The sequence below is a fragment of the Coloeus monedula genome (genome assembly GCF_965178545.1).
Source record: "Coloeus monedula genome assembly, contig: HAP1_SCAFFOLD_68, whole genome shotgun sequence".
Lineage (NCBI taxonomy): Eukaryota > Metazoa > Chordata > Aves > Passeriformes > Corvidae > Coloeus > Coloeus monedula.
Window position 1 is genome coordinate 221,864 of NW_028120823.1, and position 20,455 is coordinate 242,318.

Below are 20,455 nucleotides of genomic sequence, written 5' to 3' on the forward strand. Positions count from 1 at the left end.
TGAGGCCTCTTCTCCCTTCCCTGCCAGCTGCTGCCAAGGAAGGAAGACACAGTGAGTGCTGAGTTGACCTCCAAATAGTCCTTCCCTCACCTTGAGATGACCTGAGATTTTACCCCCAAAATGTCCCCATCTGCCTCCTTCTGAGTTCCTCATTTTTTACAAGGAAGCATTCTTTCTCTGCTCTGGAGATTACCACAAGATTTGCCCCCAAAACTTTCCCCACCTGTCCACTACCTCTTTCCTCATTTCCACCTCAATCTTTTCATTCTTTGCCCTACAGATGCTTTCAATTTTTACCCCTCTGAACTTCCCTACCTGTCCATAAGTGATTACCTCAGTTTACCCCATCAAGTGCATTCTCTCTGCTACAGATCACCTCAGATTTTACCTCCAACATTTTCCGTACATCTCCACCACTGACTGAGTACTTTATTTTTACCTCCAAATACTCATTTTCTACCATGGAGATTCCCTCAAGTTTTACCTGCCAGATTTACCCACCTGTCCACAGCAATTCCCTCAGTTTACCTCAGGATGCTCCTGCTCTCTCCTAGAGATGACTTCACATTTTACCCCCTCAGTTTTCTCTACCTGCCCAGTTCTGATCACCTCCTTTTTACCTCAAAACATGAGTTCTTTCTTCTACAGATGAACTCGGATTTTATCACCAAAATGTCTATTTTGTCCCCTGTGCACTGACTAGATTTTAAAACCCAAACCACGCAGGTTATGTCCGTCTTACCCCCAAAATGTTCATTCTGTCCCCTACAAATTAGGTCAGATTTTTTCTCAAAACCACTTATGGTTCCTACATAATTACCTCAGGGTTTGCCCCCCACATTCTACCTCATCTTGACTACTGATCACCTCATTGCTTCCTCAATATGTTCATTCTTTGCCCTACAGATCTTCCCAAGTTTTACACCCCAAATTTCCTTGCCTAGCCCCAGTGATTGCCTCAGTTCATGTCAGTGGTCACACTCTCCCTAGAGATTACCTCAAGTTTAACCCCCAAAATTTTCCTTAACTGTCCACAACTTATTACCTCATTTTTACCAAAAAAGATTCATTCTCAACCTTTAGATCATTTCAAGTTTGACCCCCCAAAATTCCCCTACCTGTCCACTACTGATTCCCTCATTCTTCCTTCAATATTTATTTCCTTTCTACCATGTAGCTTCTATCAAGATTTACCCCCAAAGTTTTCCATCTGTCTACTACTGCTTACCTCATTTTTACCTCAAAATGTTCTTTCTACAGCTTATTTAATATTATTTTTACACAAGTTTCCCTATCTGCCCACAACTGATTCCCTCATGTTACCTCAGTGTGTTCATGCTCTCCCCTAGAGATTAGCTCAGATTTAGCCCCCAAATTTTCCCCACATGCTCAGTATTCATCACCTCCTTTTTCCCTCCAAGTGTTCATTCTCTGCTCTTGAGACTTTGTCAAGTTTGGCCTCCAAAATTTTCCTTCTTTGTCTATTACTGAGTACCTCATTTTTACTCCAAAATATTCATTCTGTCCCCTACAGATTACATCAAGTTTTACCCCCCAGTTTTTCCTTCCTGTACAATATTAACTCTTTTCTGCCCCAAAAATGTGCATTCTTTCCCCTAAACATCACCTCAGCTTTTCCCTCAAAAATGCCACCTTGCTCTGCTTGACATCCCCTCCCATTTTCCTACACAAACAATTCTTGTGTCCCCTCTCAGTCACCCCAGGTTTTCAGCTGAAAATGTCTCCTCTGTCCCCTCAAAGTCATCCCAGGTTTTCCCAGTGAGGAGCTGCAAGGAATTCAGGCAGGGCCAATGACACCAGGGAACAGCTGTAAATTCAGAGGCAGAGAGAGAAGATCTACCAGGAAAGGGGAAAGGTTCAGAAAACATTTCTGCAATTAATTAATAATTATTTCCAGTTCCCCACTGAGAAGAACACAACCTCACAGCTGTTAAGGCCTGACAGTTCCCTGCAGGGAGAGCTCAGCCCATGTGCCCAGAGGCAATCCCAGCATCTGCAAGAAAGAAAGAAGCAGCAAAAGGTGATTGCTTCTCTTTCAAAGTTATTTCAAGTGCTCACACCCAAACCCACCTTTGCTCTTGATTCTGGCCAGGTGCATGGTGAGCAGTGGGCACAGGTCATGTCATCCATGCTGGTGTGAGTGATGCTTTCTGGGGGAAAGCAGCTGATCTCCAAAGTTCCCTTCCTGCCCTGTGCCTGATCTGCACAGGAGAAAACCTCTTCCAGGAAGGGACTGTGCTCCCTCTAATGCCATTTGCCCAGTCTGTTCCATGGGGATATTGCCAGCCTGGGGCAGCAGAGGCACACGCAGCTCTCAGCACTCCCTGCTCCAAGCACAGCTCTGGGCTCCTTTGCACACTGCCTCTGCCATGGGGTTTTCTCCAGGAGAAGCCAAGGAATTGCTCCTGGAAGGGTGCAGATTAAGTTATCCCAAAGGGAAGCAAAGAGTAAGTACTCCAGGAAGAGCCCTTGGGATCTGCTGGGCTGAGGTGGGAAGGGGACATTCATTCCCTGCAGGGCCAATACACAACAACCTCCAAGCCAAAGCCCAGACTGGCAGGTGGGGTCTGACAGCAGCACTCTGACAAACCTCCTTGTCATTCTTCCCTGCAGTGACTTTTGCAAGCAAACTCTGAAGCTGACAAGCCCAGAAGCTCCATCCAGCCACTCTGGAAGGAAAGGATACTCCCAGGGATGAGGCACATTCCCAGCAAACTCTCCCAACACAGCCTGGAGGCAGCGCTGGAGCTCGGGTGTGGGGCTGGGAAGGGCTGCCAGGAGCACGCAGCCCCCAGGTGGGGTGGCAGCGGCAGCAGCAAATTCCCACAGGCTGATGGCACAGCAGAGAGACAAAGGCCAGCAGTGCCCACGGGAGGTGCAGGGTTAATTCTGCTCCCTGCCCTGCCCCATCCCTGCAGGAAATCTCCAAGGGGGAGAGAAACTCTCAGGGTGCCCAAAATGCAGCATCTGTCACCCTGATCCAGCTTCAACTCAGCATGGGGGGCCAAACTCCCCCCACAGGTAAACACTGAGCTGACCTGGTCAGTCTCAAACACAGCCCCAGTTCTCACCTCCAGCCTGCTCCTGGGGCTGCTGCCACATTCCTGACAAGGAGCCCCTTTGGACAGGGCTCTCTCTGTGTCTCAGGTGCTGGGCACTGCAGGGACCAGGGCAGCCCCCTCTGGGGACAATTGGGGATTCATCCCACACCATGGGCAGGACCAGGGGCCCTCCAGTACAGGCTGGTGGGGCCAGAGCCCATTGGGTTTGGCTGCTCAAACACCAAAGCTTTTGGCAAAGATGGGACAAGTTAAGTGGGTTTTCCTGGCCTGAGAGAGAGAAGAAATTGTTGAAATTAAGCATGGCAATTAAGTCCACTGTGGAAGTCAAAGGCTCCTGGCTTTCCCACTCCTGTTCTGATTGCTCACTAGAGGGTTTTATCCATAAAAAAATGAGAGGTGGCACCAAATAAAAGAGCTCTTTTTCAACATTTTTCCCCTACTTACTTTCATACCTAAAAAGGATGTCCATTTTTTCTTAGTGCATTCTTTGCCTAATTTTAACAGAACTGTTTTCCTTCCAGGCCCCACTTGTGGGTTCTTCACTCCTTTGCCATTGGACTTTGGACAAAGGAAGAGAAGCATCTGCTCCAAACGGGTGTCATCCTATGGGGAACACCCCCTGTACCAGCCCCAGCCTGGGCCAAGCACGCTGCCTCACTCTCCCCATTCTGGATGCTGGCTCCAATCCAGTCTGAGTTTTCCCCTGTTTTCCATGTCTAAGGACAGGAACTTGTCCTGGTCAGGGTGTAAGGCCTTAAACTGCACCTTGATCTGGGGGGCTGGGACTGGGATTCCAGCAGGGAATTCATTGTTTTACAAATAAAAGTTATTCCAGGGAGCTGCTGCTTTACCACACAGTGTCAGCAAAAGAGAGAGAACACCAAAGGTGTATCCAAAAACAAGGATGGAATGATTCCTCCTGCTTTGAGTGGGATCAGGGCTTATGCTGCCCTGGAATGACAAAGAACTTCTCCCTCAGCCCCTTAGAGAGCCCTCAAAAAGCCAAAGTGCAGCAGGGAAGGAAGGAAAGGCACCTGCTGGGGACAGCACAGCTCCAGCTGCTCATGGGGACTGGGACTGAGTCTGGAGCCAAAAGCCCCTTCCCAGGCTGGAGGGGCTTGCCTAAAGCACCACCTCTGGGAAGCAAAGGGCTATGGAAGAAATGGAGTGGGAATTTACAATAATAATCATAATGGATCGGGAAAGAGCAACAACAGAAGCAACAATCATTCCAAGGGAGCAGGAGGGATGCTGAGCTTTAAACAAGGTTTGAGTGAGGCAGCAGCTCCTGGCAGTTCTAACCCACAGCTCCAGCTCTGCGATTCCAGGAGCACTGCAAGCTCCTCCTGCCCAGTCCCTGGCTTTGCCTCCTGCCAGTACTCGGCACCTCGGGCACGGGTGGCTGCGAGTGCTCCAGTGCTGCTGCCCCGAGGGAGCGGGAAAATGGCCACTAAACCCCTTCCCACTGGGCTGGCTCTGAGCTCTGGCTGGGGAAAACATTTGGCACCCCTGGCATTTCAATGCAATCAGTTTCCATCACTTTGAAGATGCACTGAATAAACCCAGGGCACATAAGTAAACCTCTCCCCATAAGGAGAGCCCCAGGGAATACACAATTCTTCCTACGCCTGGCCAAAGAAACCAGGAGCCAGGTTTTGGGGAAGAGACTCCAGACTCTTATCTCCTTCCCTGGCTGTAAACCACTTGCAGAGGCTTTGGAGTTCATACAAGCTTGTCAGGATTTGGCTACTTCATTTAAATTCTATTCAGATACTGGAATGGAAGTGTCCTAAAGGCACCTCACTCAGACTTTAAGCCCTCTACCACCAAAGAATTTAGATGCTCTTTTCTTAGGAACACCCCACCTCTGCTTCTTTAGGTGTCTCCATGTGGGACATCAATTAAATGCGGACAAATTTTAGAATGCAGCTTCCAAGTCAAGTTACCTGCTAGGAAATGACTCCAGCTCTCTGGCACCTTGGGCTGTTTTAAACACAGCCTGGCCCTTCATGGCTGAGGCTCTGAGCTACACAACTTGTGAGCTGGCAAGTAACAGCAGCTGAGGTCTCATCCCAGCTGTACACAAAAACAGGGAGTGGGGGCTGCACTTGGATACATGCAGGCAGGGTTGGGCCCCTTCTGAAAGCTTCAATCCCTGTTTTTCAGAGACTCAATCAGGGATAATGACATTTTCACAAAGCTCTCTTAAGGCACGTGAAAACCCGAGCAAGAAAATGGAATCAAAGCCTTTGTTCCACTGGCCTCACGCCCCAAATTCCAACGGGACAGACAAGTCCCTCTCCTCGCAAGGCAACGTCTCCTACCTGGATCTGTGCCTTCCCCAGCCTTTGGTGGCCGTTGTCTCCATCCTCCCACACCTCCTCATCTTCCTCCTCAGCAGGCCTGGCTTCCTCATCCTGCAGAGCAAGCACAGGGACACTCACCAGCCTGCTCATCCCAAACCTGGGCAGCAGGGATGGACTGCTGGGACCCCCTGGACACTCACCCCTCTGCTGGCCACCATCCCTGCTCTGCAGTCCATTCCCGTTCCTGGCCTGGCATCTCCTTTGAACGGGATGTTAAACCACAACCACTTGCTCTGCTGGGTTTTGGGACATCAGAGACTCCTCCAAGGCAGTGGACAAAGCTCCTGTTCCCACAGCCTCTGCCTCCCAAAGCCCTGCTAGGGCCAGGCAGAGCAAGGGAAACCCCTCAGTTCCTGCTGGAAATTTCCTCTTGTGCCCGTAAACCCAGGGAAATCGTGGCTGCCCCATCCCTGGAAGTGTTCAAGGCCAGGCTGGCCGCAGCTTGGAGCACCCTGTGGATGGAATGAGGTGATCCTTAAGGTCCCTTCCCACCCAAATTATTCCGCCATTCCAGGATGATTCTGTGATCTCTCCCTGCATTTATTTTGCATCGTTTCCTCTCTAATCTGAATTCCCAAATCGAAATGATTTTTTAAAGAAATCATTTAAAATTATCCCAGGAATAAAAAGGGGTGCATCAAACATACAAGAATCATTCCTACCTCCATCAAATCATTGTTAATTGGAAGCCTATTTCCTCATCTCTGTCCTTAGTTTTCCTTTCCTAGGAAACCTTATGATCCCACAGTTTCTCCAAGAGATTTACTGGGATTGCAGAAAGGTTTGCTTTGTCAGGGAGGCAAGGGGGTTTACAACACTTGTTCCTCTGCATCTTTATCCTTTCACCAGCTTTCCCCTGGAACGGTGCTGCAAGAGAAGTTCAGAATTACTAGAAATGGATCAGGTTCACCTTTTTTCCTCATTCTTTTCCAACGACTTCCAAATTCTTGGAATTATCCTCAAATGAGGCCTAGCAAGCTACTGTGAAAATATCAATCAGAGGAACATCTTGACAAGAGAAAACCACATCCAGCAGCAGCCAAAACAATGCCACTGCTATTCTTACCTGGTCTCCAGGTGCTCCAGCCAGAGCTCCCAACACCCACTGCCATTCCATGGGGGTGAGGAGGCCGTTTTGGACGTGTTCTTTGCCACGGGATGGGATAACAGAGCCCAGAGGGTCTTTGTGTCCCTTCCAAGCCACCCCATGATTCCATGATACCATCAGCACCTATACCAATTCCATTCTGGAAAGCCCAATTCCATTCCTCCCATCAACTCAGAATTTCTCCCTTCCTCTCTCTGCTCCACATCAGGCATGTGTTGCCACAGGCATGGGATGCCTCAGCATTGCCTGGGAATGCCACTCAAGGCTGCCCTGGTGGCCTCAGTGCTCCAAAATGCCCAGCTGGCTCCCGTTCCAGTCAGGAATGTCCCAAACAGCAGCGTGGGGTGTGCCCTCTGCCATCCCACCATTGGGGCAGCTCCCATAGAATGTGACCAACTTACTGGGTTTGGAATTCCTGGCTTAAAAGTCAGGTGGTGGAATATCCTCTCCTGGGAATATCCAGAAGACCAGAAGGCTCCCTGGAAGCCACAGGTCAGGGACAGAGTCAGATGAACGAGCCTGAACTGGTTTTCAGGGGATGCATCCCCAGCCTGTGGCTGCAAAAACTCCAGAGCTGTTCCTTCCCCTTGGGACAGCCAGGGAAAACATCCCCAGCATGGATTTCTGACAGGAAAAACCTCACTGCTCCAGGCTACTTGGCTCCTCCCAAATCCAGGCCAGCACTCCAACAGGCTCTAAGGACAAAACAACAGCAAAGACCATCTCAGGGCACACGCCACGAGCTGGGCGTCACATTCCTCACTGGAACTGGGCTGTTCCCACATCCCTGGGACAGTCGGGAGCATCCCCCGTTCCTCACTCTTCCATTCAGGACAAAGAGACAACAGAGCTGTCAAACAGCCAGTGTGTAACCCCAACAATCCAGGGAAAACCACCTTGCTCTGGGGAGAAACATCATGCCCAGTTATGGAAAAAGCCAAAGAGCAGTACTGGAAACACTCCCGGGCATGGAGGCTCCCAGCTCCGGAAATGCAGCTCACAGGCTTCTTCCCATGGGAACCCCAATCTTGCCCGGGACTGGGCTCAGGGAGAAAGTCCTGCCCATTCCACCACTCTGGCACAGACACCCCAGGAAGGTGTCCCTGACCATGGCAAGGGGCTGAACAGGATGGTCTGTAAGGTTCTTGCCAGCACAGACCATTCCAGGAGTTTAAGGTGGATTTGAGCAGCTCCTGGGGACATGAACACCACCCACACCTCCCACCTGGCTCAGCCCAGAGTCCATCCAGCACTCACAGAGAGCTGCTGGGAGCTGAAATTCTCCCTGCTCCCCCTGCCTGGGAAACCCTGCCTCCAGCTCCTGGGAAAGGGGAGCTGCATCCTGCTGGGTGCCCCTGGCTCTGGGCAGCTGTTGCCTTCAGGCGGGGGGATGGCTCGGGCAGCTCCGGTGACTGTTCCACCTCAATGATTTTGTGTTTTCCTGCATTTCCCTGGGCTGGAGGGGAGCAGGGGGTGCGGTGGGAGTGCGGGAAGGCAGCGGCGGGGAGGGCAAGGAGTGGGGCCGGGCACCGCACGGCGCAGGGGGGCTTCTGCTGGCACTGGAGGGGCGCGACCGTACGGAGGCGTCCCCGCCGCTGCCGGCCACTGCCCACGGGGCTCCTGCCCGCCCCCGGCGCCACTGACCCCACACCCCGTGTCCCCACACTGGGAACCACCACGGAAAATCATGCTGGAACCTCTAATCCTGAGCCCGAGCCTTGACCTTTTATCCCCTGACCTTTGACCCCTTGACCCATTCCTTGACAACCCGAGCTTTGATCCCTTACCTTTGACCATCCAGCAAGTGGCCAAGATGCCCGCGGGCGGCTACGCCAGCGAGTAGGTGAAATGGAGACCGTGGCGATCGTGCCAGACCCGAAGGCGAGCTCCTCGGGCAAAAAGATCCACGATGACGGCGAGACTCAAAGGCCGATGACAGAGATGGGTGGGAACTGCCCTGCCCAGCAAAGGCTCGGGTGATGCTGAGGAGAAACCCTCTCCCTTTACTTCCAAGGGGCCCTCCCACAACAGCCCTCTCCTCTAAGCTAACTTCCAATTGCCTCCTGGAACTCCAAAGGCCTTTCCCTTCTCCCAACCACCGCTCCCAACACTTAGCTTTCTGAAGACAAACGGACAAAATCCATCCTTGGCAGAAAAAATGCATCAGCACCTCGGATGTCAACACGTTCCCCACGGTCCGCTTTGGCAGCTGCGAAAGATGGAGAACAAGGAGAAAATTCAGCCTCTGACAACACACGCCAAAAGAGACCCCTTCCGCAAGGCCCCCTCCCTCGAAACTGCCGAGGCTCAGCGCTTACCTGCTCTCTCCAAACTTCAGCTCCACACCTGCTCACGGTACCTAAGACAACAAAACAGAAAACGTCACTGTTGCCCTCCAGAAGAGCATCCCCGGGCTACTCCACACCACTGCCCCGGCTCACCTCAAATCCTGATCTGACTCTGGAGGTGGCCAGGACAAACCTGCACAATGAAAAGGGACACGCTCAGCACGCTGCCATAGACCGCTGGCCTATCAGCCACCCCACCTAAATGCCAACTCACCTGCTCGCCTCTGGCCCTTGGCACGCCCAGGGCAGCAGCAGCACCTGCAGAGAAGCAAAGCAAAACCACACAAAACATGCTGAGAGACTGTGAAACCACAGCCTCCCTGCTCCGACTGAAGTACACCACACCTATACCTTAGGCTTGCACCCTCCAGCATCCAGGGCCAGGACATCCTGCAAGTGGACCACCTAAAACACACAAACAACAACGGATGCTTAGAGCTGCACCAAAAATTGAGACCGAGGCCGTAACAACTCATTCTGTCCACCGGTCACTGCTCACCTCGCTCCATCGCCCCTGACTGCCAATATCCGGCATTACTTCCAAAAAAAAAAAAAAGACATGGAACAATGCTGTAACATAGTAGCATGACATAGCCCAGCAGGACTGCAGAGAGGGGCAGAGAGGGAAAGCCGGCCAGGATCTCGTTCCCAGCCCTGAGCAGGGGCTTTACTGGCCTGACTGTCCTGTACTACCCGAGCTCTGGGGACAATGAACCAGGCTCAGTCCCTGCCTCACCACTGGCACCCTGAAATTCTGGCACTGCAAGAGTCAGGGGAGGTTTCAGCAGTGATTTCAGCAAGGTCAGAGCTGCTCCCAGCAAAAGCTGTTCTTAGACTACTCCTGGCAGAAGAACCCAGAGTACCTGCCACTGCAGGATGCTTGTGACTTCCAGGTGGAGGAGAAGGGTGGAAACAATCCAAGATGAAGACAGAATGATGAACACAGCAAAGAGGATTTCTGTATGCTCTGCACTGTTTTGTCACGTTCAGCCCTTCCTGGGCTGTTCTCTGCTTGTTGTTCTCAAGAGCAACATCTCCGACTAAGGGCGGGTGATGTGAATTCCAAGGAAGTACAATTCAATTCTCCCCATGATCTTTCCCTAAAGTACAAGATACTGATTCACCTCCCTTCCCACCAGAGTCAATCAAAGACTATCCAAAAACGTAAATGATGATAATGCGGAATCTGGTCTCCATTAGAAAAATTAATGTAGTATTTTTTATCAGAGCTTTGGTTAAATGTAACAACGCAGGAAGTGCCTGTGCTCAGGTTATTGGAGAGTGCGAGGTTTTCTCATCGCATCAGCCCTGTCAGCTGACAAATGTGGCTGTGCACTAAGGCACAAAGCACCGACGTTTGCACACTACAGCTGGAATCTGCTATCTCCGTGTGCAGACACAACCACTGCTCATCACAGATAAACCCACAAGGGCTGCTCCAGCACTGACTTACCTGGGGAAAAACCAGCACTAAGAGGAGCAAAATAAAAAGCATGGGAGTAGTAGTTTCACCCTGAGCAGCTCCGTGAGATGGGCAGGAATCAGAGAATCCCCTGAGTAACTCTGAACTTGCTTTTCCTGATCACCTTTCACAGAATCCATAGCAGCAACCCATGAACATCCCGTGTGTAGGTTTATTCCAAAACCCACTTGCAGAAACATCAGGATATTGCACCTAAAGCTGCCTCTGCCAGAGGGAAGCAAGAGCTGGGGCTGGGAGAGGAAACAGGCAGGAACTTGCTCTCAGGAGAGGCAGCACGTGGGCTGCTGGCACTGCCAGCAGGAGGACGCAGGTGGGAGCAGGTAAAATTCCAATACAAAATGCAACTGGGGAATGTGACGGTGCAGAGGCTGTAGGTTGGCAGTCTAAGACTTTGGGGTTTATCACAGCTCTGCAAAAGCACCGAATTTCGCCAGCAGGTACCACTCATCCTCCTCAGGACAAGCTTCCAAGAGTTCATCTCTCAATTTGTGCCCCAGTGTGGGCCAAGTGCTGGTGGAGCCTGGGCTGGCACCCCGAGCTCTCACCCCCAGCTGGCACCCCCAGGCCTTTCCAATGTGCCACTGCCACCCAAGCCACAATGGTGGGGCCTGAGGAAAGGAAGGAATGAGGAGGGACTTAGGACACAATCCTGCCCTTCAGACAGGCAGATTTACCTGTGCTCCAGTCTCAAGGGGGCTCTCAGTGGATAACTCAAGCATCCCGCGTGGGACACTGGGGCCAAGGAGCAGCTGGAGGCAGCTCTGTCACCTGGGCTACCTGTGTGTAGCCATATTTAGCAATAACTGAATTGATTGAAATAAAGGGTAAAAGCTTGACTCAGCCTGTAACTTTCACCTTTCTTTCAAGTGCAAAAAGAAGCAGAAAAATCCATTCATATTGATGCTTTCCAGCTATGTCTCTTTCAGATTCCCAGGTATTCATCCCCTCACAGAGTTTTAGCGGTGACACAGAAGAAAGTTCTTTGCGTGCTGCCAGAAAAACGAGATTTCTCCCATTTTTTATTTTCACACCTAAAGTATGAAAACATTATCATCACACAGAAGAGTTCTGCACACTCTCCTCTGGGCAAGGGGAAGATTCCCTGATAGGCAGATTCCAACCCCTCCTGTCCATATTTACATCCCTAAGGCCTCAGACCCTCTGGAGGTAACCACGGGGTTCCCAGGTGAGAGGAGTCACTGTGAGAACAGAATTAAACCCCAAAGCACCTCTGAGGAGACAGCGCCTGACTCTGGGAGTGCCTCCCTCTCGCGTGGAAGGTGTGGCTTACTCAGGAGTTACTCCAGGAGTTCCTACTCTGCCCAGGCCAGGCCTGCTCCGGACACTCCCCATGCCCTCAGAGCCACAAACCCAGCTCAGGGCTGGGCTCAGAGCTCCAACACCACCAGGAATGAGCACTCCCTGAGCCCCCTGCCCTCCCAGCCCTGCTCTAGGCTGGGCAGGCACTGAGGGGCTCACTGACACCTCCAGGGTGGCTCCACAGCAGACCTGTGCCAGACCCAACTTCTCCACGGGCAAGGAAGAACCTCCCAAAGCAGGTGACACAAAAAGCTCTGGTGTGGCCCAGGGACTGCTCAAGGTCACAACCAAAATTAGTTCTGAGCTCAGGGTGGTGTCACTTCAGTTCCCTGCCACTGCTGCCACTTCCTGCCACCTTCAGCTTTTGCTCCAGGCACCAAAATATGATTTTTTCAAGGCCAGCCCATCTAAACTATCTGAAATTGCAGCCTGGCCGATCTCGGGAGCTCCCACACTCACTCATGAGGATGAAGTGACAGACCAGCAGTGAGCACTTCTCCCTCTTCCAGCCAAGCTGTGAATTGCTCCTCCCTCAGCTTCAGCAACCACTTTTTGTGCCAGTTCCTGAAGAGAATCTTGTGCTGAACATCCATCACTTTTTCAGTGCAGAGCATTTGGCTTCATCCTCAAGCCCTAGAAACACTCAGCTAAACCAGCACTAAAACCTGATTAAACTCGCATCCTGCACAGCACAATGAACTTGGACTTGGGCAGGAATCAGAATATCTGGGAATGAAGAGAACCCAAGAGCTCGGAGAGGTTTGCTTTGCCCTTGTCCTGCCTTGGGCTCCTGGCTCTGCCACAGCAGTTACAAGAAGCAGAGCAGCGACCTCCCCTCCCCTCCTCATCAACACAAACCCCCAAAAGCAGAGTTTGTCTCTCTCAGACCCACCTTGAGCTGTGTCCGCAGCAACAACGAGGCTGTTGAAAGCAGCAACCCCACAGCTCGGCGTCTGCAGGGCTGCACCCTCTCCATCCTACAGCCTCTCCATCTCCCCACAGCTTGGAGTGATCTGTTCTCCCAGTTTAGAGAAGGTGACACCAACCTCACTTTGGTTTGGGTACAAACTCTGAGGCAGACACTGAAGGCAAAGGAAGACGAGGCCTTGGTGGGAAGGGACCTTAAAGCCCATCCAGTGCCACCCCTGCCAAGGGCAGGGACACCTTCCACTGTCCCAGGCTGCTCCAAGCCCCAGTGTCCAGCCTGGCCTTGGACACTGCCAGGGATCCAGGGGCAGCCACAGCTGCTCTGGGCACCCTGTGCCAGGGCCTGCCCACCCTCACACGGAAGGATTTCTTCCATGTATCTACTCTGAACTGAAGTTTAAGTATCTAAGCTCAAGTTTAGTTATTGCTGAGCCTCTGCTGAAGATAACTGAGACACCATAGTAGGAGAGAAAGGAAACAGGCCTGTAGAACAAACCACAGGCGAGTAACAAACCAAAATGATGTGGCCAAGAACAATTATTGCCACAGAAAAGAAACCTCAGTCACCAAAAACTCCAGTCTATTCCTACATCCTCACCCAGGGGGACTCCAAACACGACACTGCAACTCATGCTCCTCCCAGCTCCACACACACATTGCTGGGACCTCTTGCAAGCTGCTCGAGCTCTCTCCACGTGCCAAATCTGCCCATGGCAGAGGTGCTGCTTTCCTGGCTCAGCTCCCAAGACTCAACTCTCAGTATTTCCGCCCTCAATACTGTAAATTTCTGGTGATCTGGAGCAAAGATTTCTGGCTTGCTGTGTGGCTTCTCACACAGAACCTGACCCCAGGGGCTCAGTCTCACTCTCTCCGTGTTTGACACAAGTCATAAAGCAAGAACTGCAAAGACATTTCGAGGCAGTATCAGGGGCCTGAGACAGCTTTTGAGATCAAAGTTGAAATCTACTGTTTTCTTTCATTGCTGTTAAACTGTACTGGAGTCCTGGGGGCACTTTTGGGCGCCACAGTATACAAAAGATACAAAGCTGACAGCATCCAAAGAAGGGACATGGGGATGGGGAAGGGTGTGGAAGGACCATGAAAGAGCTGCTGAGGGCACTGGGTTTGTTCTGGTAGAGAAGTGTGAGGTCAGAACACATCGGGGCCTACAGCTCTGATCTCCGCTCCCTGGGACACAGACAGCACCCAGGGAGCAGCTGGAGCTGGGCCAGGGCAGGCTCACGCTGAGATCAGGGAAAGGCTCTTCCCCCAGAGGCTGCTGGGCACTGCCCAGGCTCCCCAGGGAATGGGCACGGCCCCGAGGCTGCCAGAGCTCCAGGAGCGTTTGGACAGCGCTGCCAGGGATGCCCAGGCTGGGGCTGTTGGGGGCTCTGGGCAGGGACGGGGGTGGGACTGGGTGATCCCTGTGGGTCCCTTCCAGCTCAGGATATTCCAGGATTGTCTCACTCCCCAACAGGGGAGAGTCTGCTCTCACACAGAGCTGCACACACACTGTGCAGGAGGCAGCAAATGACAACAATTGACATTGATACATTAATAAAGCCAAGATATTAAGCAAGCCAAAAGATAAATTTTCCCTTTTGTTCCTGACCAACAAGACCTGTCCCAGTCCCAGTCCAGCCACTAAGCAACTCCAGTGTGACACAGGGACTGTCTCACACCTCGAGGCCGACACACAACAGCAGCACAGCACCGGGAGTTTAATCACGTTTCCCTCATTAGAGGAGACAATTAATGACCGCTCAGGTGCACAACCACTCCTGCAGAGCGCTTCACTAGACCCCGTTTTGCAAGAACTCCCCCAGGCTGCAAAGCCCCATTTGCCAGGGACCTGAGAGAAGAATTCGGTAGTTTTAAAGGAATGTCAGGAACTAGGAATACACCTGAGTGTAGGAACCGAGAGTGCCGAGAATATTTCTCGGTTTCCATCTCGCCCGATCCATCTGTTACGGCGCAAGGCAGAGGCAGGTCCCTACCTCCCGAGCCTGGGGTCCTCCCATCAGATGAGCCATGCGCGCGGCCAGGGGCGGTCCCGGAGCTTCCATCGGGCCCTCCCGCTATCCCCACGCGGCCCGGGTTCGCGGCCGCTTCCGCGTTTGAACGGCGGCGCCTGCTGCTGACGTCATCACTCCCGCCGCTTCCATCCCGGCCTTACTTCCGCCTTCGGGAGCCCTCGCTTCCACGCCTGCGCGGCGCGGCATCGGCCGCCCCTCCTCAGTGCCGGTTACCCCGGCAACGCCGCTCGCGGCTCGAGCCGCTCCTGGCCCGGCCCCGGCCCTGCCCGGGACGTCAGCCCCGGCCCCGCTGCCAGCCCAGCCCCGGCCCCGCTTCCAGCCCCGCCCCGGCCCCGCTGCCAGCCCCGCCCCCGCTGCCAGCCCAGCCCCGGCCCCGCTGCCAGCCCAGCCCCGGCCCCGCTTCCAGCCCCGGCCCCGCTGCCAGCCCAGCCCCGGCCCCGCTTCCAGCCCAGCCCCGGCCCCGCTGCCAGCCCCGCCCCCGCTGCCAGCCCAGCCCCGGCCCCGCTGCCAGCCCAGCCCCGGCCCCGCTGCCAGCCCCGGCCCCGCTTCCAGCCCAGCCCCGGCCCCGCTTCCAGCCCAGCCCCGGCCCCGCTTCCAGCCCCGCCCCGGCCCCGCTGCCAGCCCAGCCCCGGCCCCGCTTCCAGCCCCGGCCCCGCTGCCAGCCCAGCCACGGCCCCGCTGCCAGCCCAGCCCCGGCCCCGCTTCCAGCCCCGGCCCCGCTGCCAGCCCAGCCCCGGCCCCGCTGCCAGCCCAGCCCCGGCCCCGCTTCCAGCCCCGCCCCCGCTGCCAGGCCAGCCCCGGCCCCGCTTCCAGCCCAGCCCCGGCCCCGCTTCCAGCCCAGCCCCGCCCCCGCTGCCAGCCCAGCCCCGGCCCCGCTGCCAGCCCAGCCCCGCTCCCGCTTCCAGCCCAGCCCCGGCCCCGCTTCCAACCCAGCCCCGGCCCCGCTTCCAGCCCAGCCCCGGCCCCGCTGCCAGCCCAGCCCCGGCCCCGCTTCCAACCCAGCCCAGCCCCGGCCCCGCTTCCAACCCAGCCCAGCCCCGCCCCCGCTGCCAGCCCAGCCCCGCTCCCGCTTCCAGCCCAGCCCCGGCCCCGCCCCCGCTTCCAGCCCAGCCCCGGCCCCGCTTCCAGCCCAGCCCCGGCCCCGCTGCCCGGCACCAGCGCTTCCCAGGCCAGCCCGGTCCCGCCCACGGTCCCGGCCGCCCGCCCGGCACCTCCAGCCACACACGGACGCTTCAGCTGCCACGCCGATACGACCGATAAGCACAGCACCTCCAGCCAGCAGTGCAATTCGTTCGGCTACTGCAGTTCCATCCTAGGAGCTTTCGGCAGCTACACCTCCTACCAGCTCTGTGTCCACACAGCCCCCGTCTGCACCGCAGCCACAGCCGTGGACACACAGCAGAGACATTTCAACAGCTGCCGTGTCACCACGGCATGTACCCCCTATCATCACTCTGATAACACCACTCAGAGGATTATCACAACAATCACACGATGCTGAACCATGTTTCCCGTGCCATTTCAGCGAAACAAATACGATTTTATCTCCAGAACAGAAAGAGGACTTTCTCAACTATACGTGGACACCTCTTCCATCACAACAGGACCAAGCACGTGTTATTAATAGTGACGTCTCGCATCGAGACATTCCATTTCATGCACATTCTTCTCGAACTTCTCAGGGACATTCAGCTGATTTTATGGGACTTTTTCATCCTCAAATGCCTGCTCAACACTTCAGTGAGAAGGATATAGTGACCAGCACAGCTTCAGAAAGCATTCCTCTATCTTCCCAAGCTTCATCTCCTTTTTTTACAACAACCAATACAACTCCAACTTCTCATATGCCTTCTTCACAGCTTCGAAATCCACAACAGGCATCTGATCCCTCATTTTTCCACCGTCGCTTTCAGCTTTCGGATGACTTTGTTCGTCACCTTTATTTCCGACTCAGAGAACGTGCAGATTATCTGCCTCCAGAGGTTGCAGCACTGGGTCCCCACCCCTCACCCATCCCGCATGCTGGCAGTACCCTACCCAGATCCACTGCACCCTCTCCTCCAGTGGCCAGATCACAGCCACCTGCGATGGCAGGTTCAGCCACTCCTCGTTTATTTCCTTACAGTGCACAGCCGCAAATACCGACCCCTATTCCTCATCCAGGAGGGGGAGAAGAACATGGAATAATAATAAAATAAGAATTTTAAAGTTGTTTATTTTATATTATTTTTTTTTAATTTTATGAGAGAACTACATACCCCATGACATTTGAGTTTCAATTATTAATTCAGTTAAGGTTCTCTTTAAAGTTTGTTTCATCCTCTCTACCCGTCCTGAACTCTGTGGGTGCCATGGGATATGTAGTTCTCTCATAAAATAAAAAAAAAAAAATAAATAAAATAAACAACTTTAAAATTCTTATCCCTTAGACCCTATGTTTCCCACCCAGCATGAAGCATACTTGCTTTCTTCTGTGTTAATGAGTTCTTTTGAATTTATAAATACTTGTATTAGCGGTGATGGCGCCCGCCCGCGGAGTGATCCGCCGGAGGGACTATTTGTGATGCGCTCCTGCCCGCGGAGGGATCAGCGCTGATGCCGCCCCGCCCGCCCAGCTGCTCTCGCTGCCTTTTCCCGCTCTCCCCTCTGCTCCCAGCGCTTCTCCTGCAAAGGGCGCGGCTTTTCCTGGGCTCTTTTCCTGCCGGGCTGCAGCGAGCGCTCCCCTCAAGGAGCAGGGGCAGCTTTGCTCGCCGCGGCAGCGATTCAACAGAGCAGGCCCGGAACAATTCCTGCTTAGCCGGGCTTTGAGCACATTCCTGAGCCAGCACCAGCAGCAGCGAGTGAGGCAGCGGCACATGAAGGAGGCTGCGGCTCTGGCCAGGCTGGGGAGGGGTTCCTCTGTAAAAGAAGAACATGGAGAGACAAACCAGAAAGGGCAGGAAAAAAAGAAAAAGCCAAGACAAACTAAACTTTTTAAAAAAAATAATCTGGATCCAGAGGGACTTCTGGCTGGAGAACTTCCTGGGGAGCAATCCTGCCCCTCTGGGAGGCAATGCCAGGGCAACTCCAGCTGAAACCTGCACACAAACACCACAAAGATTTCAGATATTTGCAGGAAGCATCCACTTAGCAACTGCTGCTTAATAATTTATTCCCTTTCCCATTAAATGGTACATTCAGTCCACAAGACTTCAACACCTTTCTGGTAGTTTTATTTACAGTCTGCAGCGTGTTCTGTAAAACACAGGAGTGCTCACAGACACACACGCACAAACATTTAAAGAAGTACAGTTTATTCCAAAGGAAGTCTACGCACTACTTTTTCCATAAAAATTATTAAAAATACTTTAGTTACTGTATTCTACCTAAACCAAGATACTTGAGAATTCTTCCACAAGTGATGCCCCCTCCCCACAAAGGGCACTCCGACAAGAAGAAATTCAGGAGACTGCATCACCAAATAAAATCCTAATGGCAACTGCTTCAATGCACCAGAAGAACAACGAATTCCCACTCTGCATCCAGCAATCCCTGCTCTGCAGCCTGTCTGCATCTGCTTTTGTAGGGCTTGTGGGGCTTTTGCATTCACTTCCTTCTCCAGGGCAGTTCCCACAAACAAAGAATGACTGAATTTCTGCAGACTGTCACTCGGCAATCCTGCATTTCACACATGCAAAGGGAAACACTTTCCTTTGAGCCCTTTATTTCAAGGAGTCTCTTTTTTACTGAGCATCCAGTGAGAACAGTGCCCAGTTGTGGCTGTTATTATTTCTCTGCTTTTGCTGCGTGGCAATATTGAGCTGGAGCTCTGCAGAACACCCACTGCAGCCCTTGTCTCACTGGGGCACACCGAATTGACAAAAAAAGGCACAAAGATGAAACTCCTAAAGCAGCAGCAGCCCCAAGTCACTGAGCTGCTGCTTCCCACCACCAACACTCTGTGTCTCAGCAAACACTTCCAACGCACGAGCCAAGGCCACAGGGGAGTGAAAAGCCCAGAGCCTGCGGGCAGGACAAGCACTCCATTGATCAGTAACAAACCAACACAGCTCAGCTGGATGGTGCACTTAAGACTGGACCTGGAAGCATCAGGAAAAGCCATTGGAACACAAGCTCAGCAGCACAGAATCCATTTGGCACCAGCTGATGAGATGGGAGGCTCTGTGTGGGACACGTTGTGCATTCAGCTTCAACAATGCCACAGCTCCACAGCAGCGCTGAAAAACTTCTGCTTTTAACAGTTGGAGAGGATTTTCTCAATGGAAGTGAAGCTGTCATTAACAGAGGAACAGCACACGATGCACAACATAACCTGCAATAAAAAGCTTTTGCTTTCCAGCATGTAAGCATCCAGGTTACTGGACTTCAGCTCATGGAAACGAATCTGATGATAGATTTTTTTAAAATTTTTCTTGGAACTAAAAAAGTAAAATCTTCCATAAAAGGATAAAGCACAAAAATACTCTCTCAGTACGTCTCAGGAAGCCATTTAATACCTTCCATGTCCTAGGAACAACTAGGCAAAACACTTGGAAAGTGTGAGCAGTAGAAATGTTGACCATTGAATGTTTGGCAGCCGTGTGCTCCAGCCCCTGGGAGGGGCTTGTCCCCCACTCCACACCAGTCCTGCAGCTCCCCAGCTATTTCTTCTTCTTCTTCTTCGGGGGCTCATCCTCAGAGCTGCTGCTGCTGCTGCTGCTGGAGGAGCTCGGATCCGAGTCGAAGTCGGAGGAGGAGGAAGAGCTGCTGGAGGAGGAGGAGGGGGAGGAGGAGGAGTGTTGGGTGGAGTCGCGGGAGACAAGCACTCAAGGCATCATGTTCAGCAAGTCTCGATTTCTTTTTCAAAACTACACTTACTTATAGTACCTTTAATTAGCTCATACATATTGCAAAAGTCGAGCTCCTCATTGGTGGGAGCTATTCCGTGGGATCTGCAAACACGGTGGTCTTATCTTCCTCTTCCATATGGTTTCTGTCTTCTTACTTATCTGAATGCACATTCTGTTATCTATGCAACCTCTTGCTCAAGGACTCAGTGTCTGCATCTTTACTAAGCCTGCTGTGTTATCATGACCTTTGCTTTTTAGCCATTCTTCAGAAAGACTCTCAACAGAGGAGGAGCTGTCCTCACTGTCACTGTCCTCGGAGGAGGTAGAGGAGTCCTGGCTGTCAGAGGAGTCGCTGGCTGAGCTGTCACTGCTGCTGCTGCTGCTGGAACTGGTCACACTTTTGGACCTGGGAGAGAACAAAGAGCTGAGCACAGCCCTGCCAGAGCCCATGGCACCGTGTTCTCTGCTCTGCTGTAATTATCCAAAGATCAATTTGTTGCCTTGAAAATTTCCAGGCCTCACCACCTAAGATGAATTCCTGTGCCCTCCCTCCCTTTCCCACTCCTGGATGAGTGGATTTTGGCCATTTGAGCAACGGCAGAGTGGCCCCAGGGCACGACATAGCCCAGCAGGACTGCAGAGAGGGGCAGAGAGGGAAAGCTGGCCAGGATCTCGTTCCCAGCCCTGAGCAGGGGCTTTACTGGCCTGACTGTCCTGTACTACCCGAGCTCTGGGGACAATGAACCAGGCTCAGTCCCTGCCTCACCACTGCAGCAGGAATTCTGTCAGTTGTGACCAAACTTGTCCAGCGAACACATCCTACAAGCTCCTTCCTGGGCAGTTATTAATAAGGAAAACCAAGAGACTGTAAACAACCTTAAAGCAGGATACCAAGCTCCAGCCTTTTCTTTGAGAAGCAAATATGGCTAATTTGTGCCTGCTCAGAATCAGAAGG

At 52.9% G+C, this 20,455-nt stretch overlaps 1 pseudogene across 1 annotated transcript in view; it reads left to right on the forward strand.

Moving 5' to 3' along the window:
* The window catches only part of LOC309585554 (epidermal growth factor receptor kinase substrate 8-like protein 2), a 122,990-nt pseudogene that overhangs the window by 86,289 nt on the left and 16,246 nt on the right, over positions 1 to 20,455 (forward strand). The gene's annotated exons all lie outside the window — the stretch shown is intronic.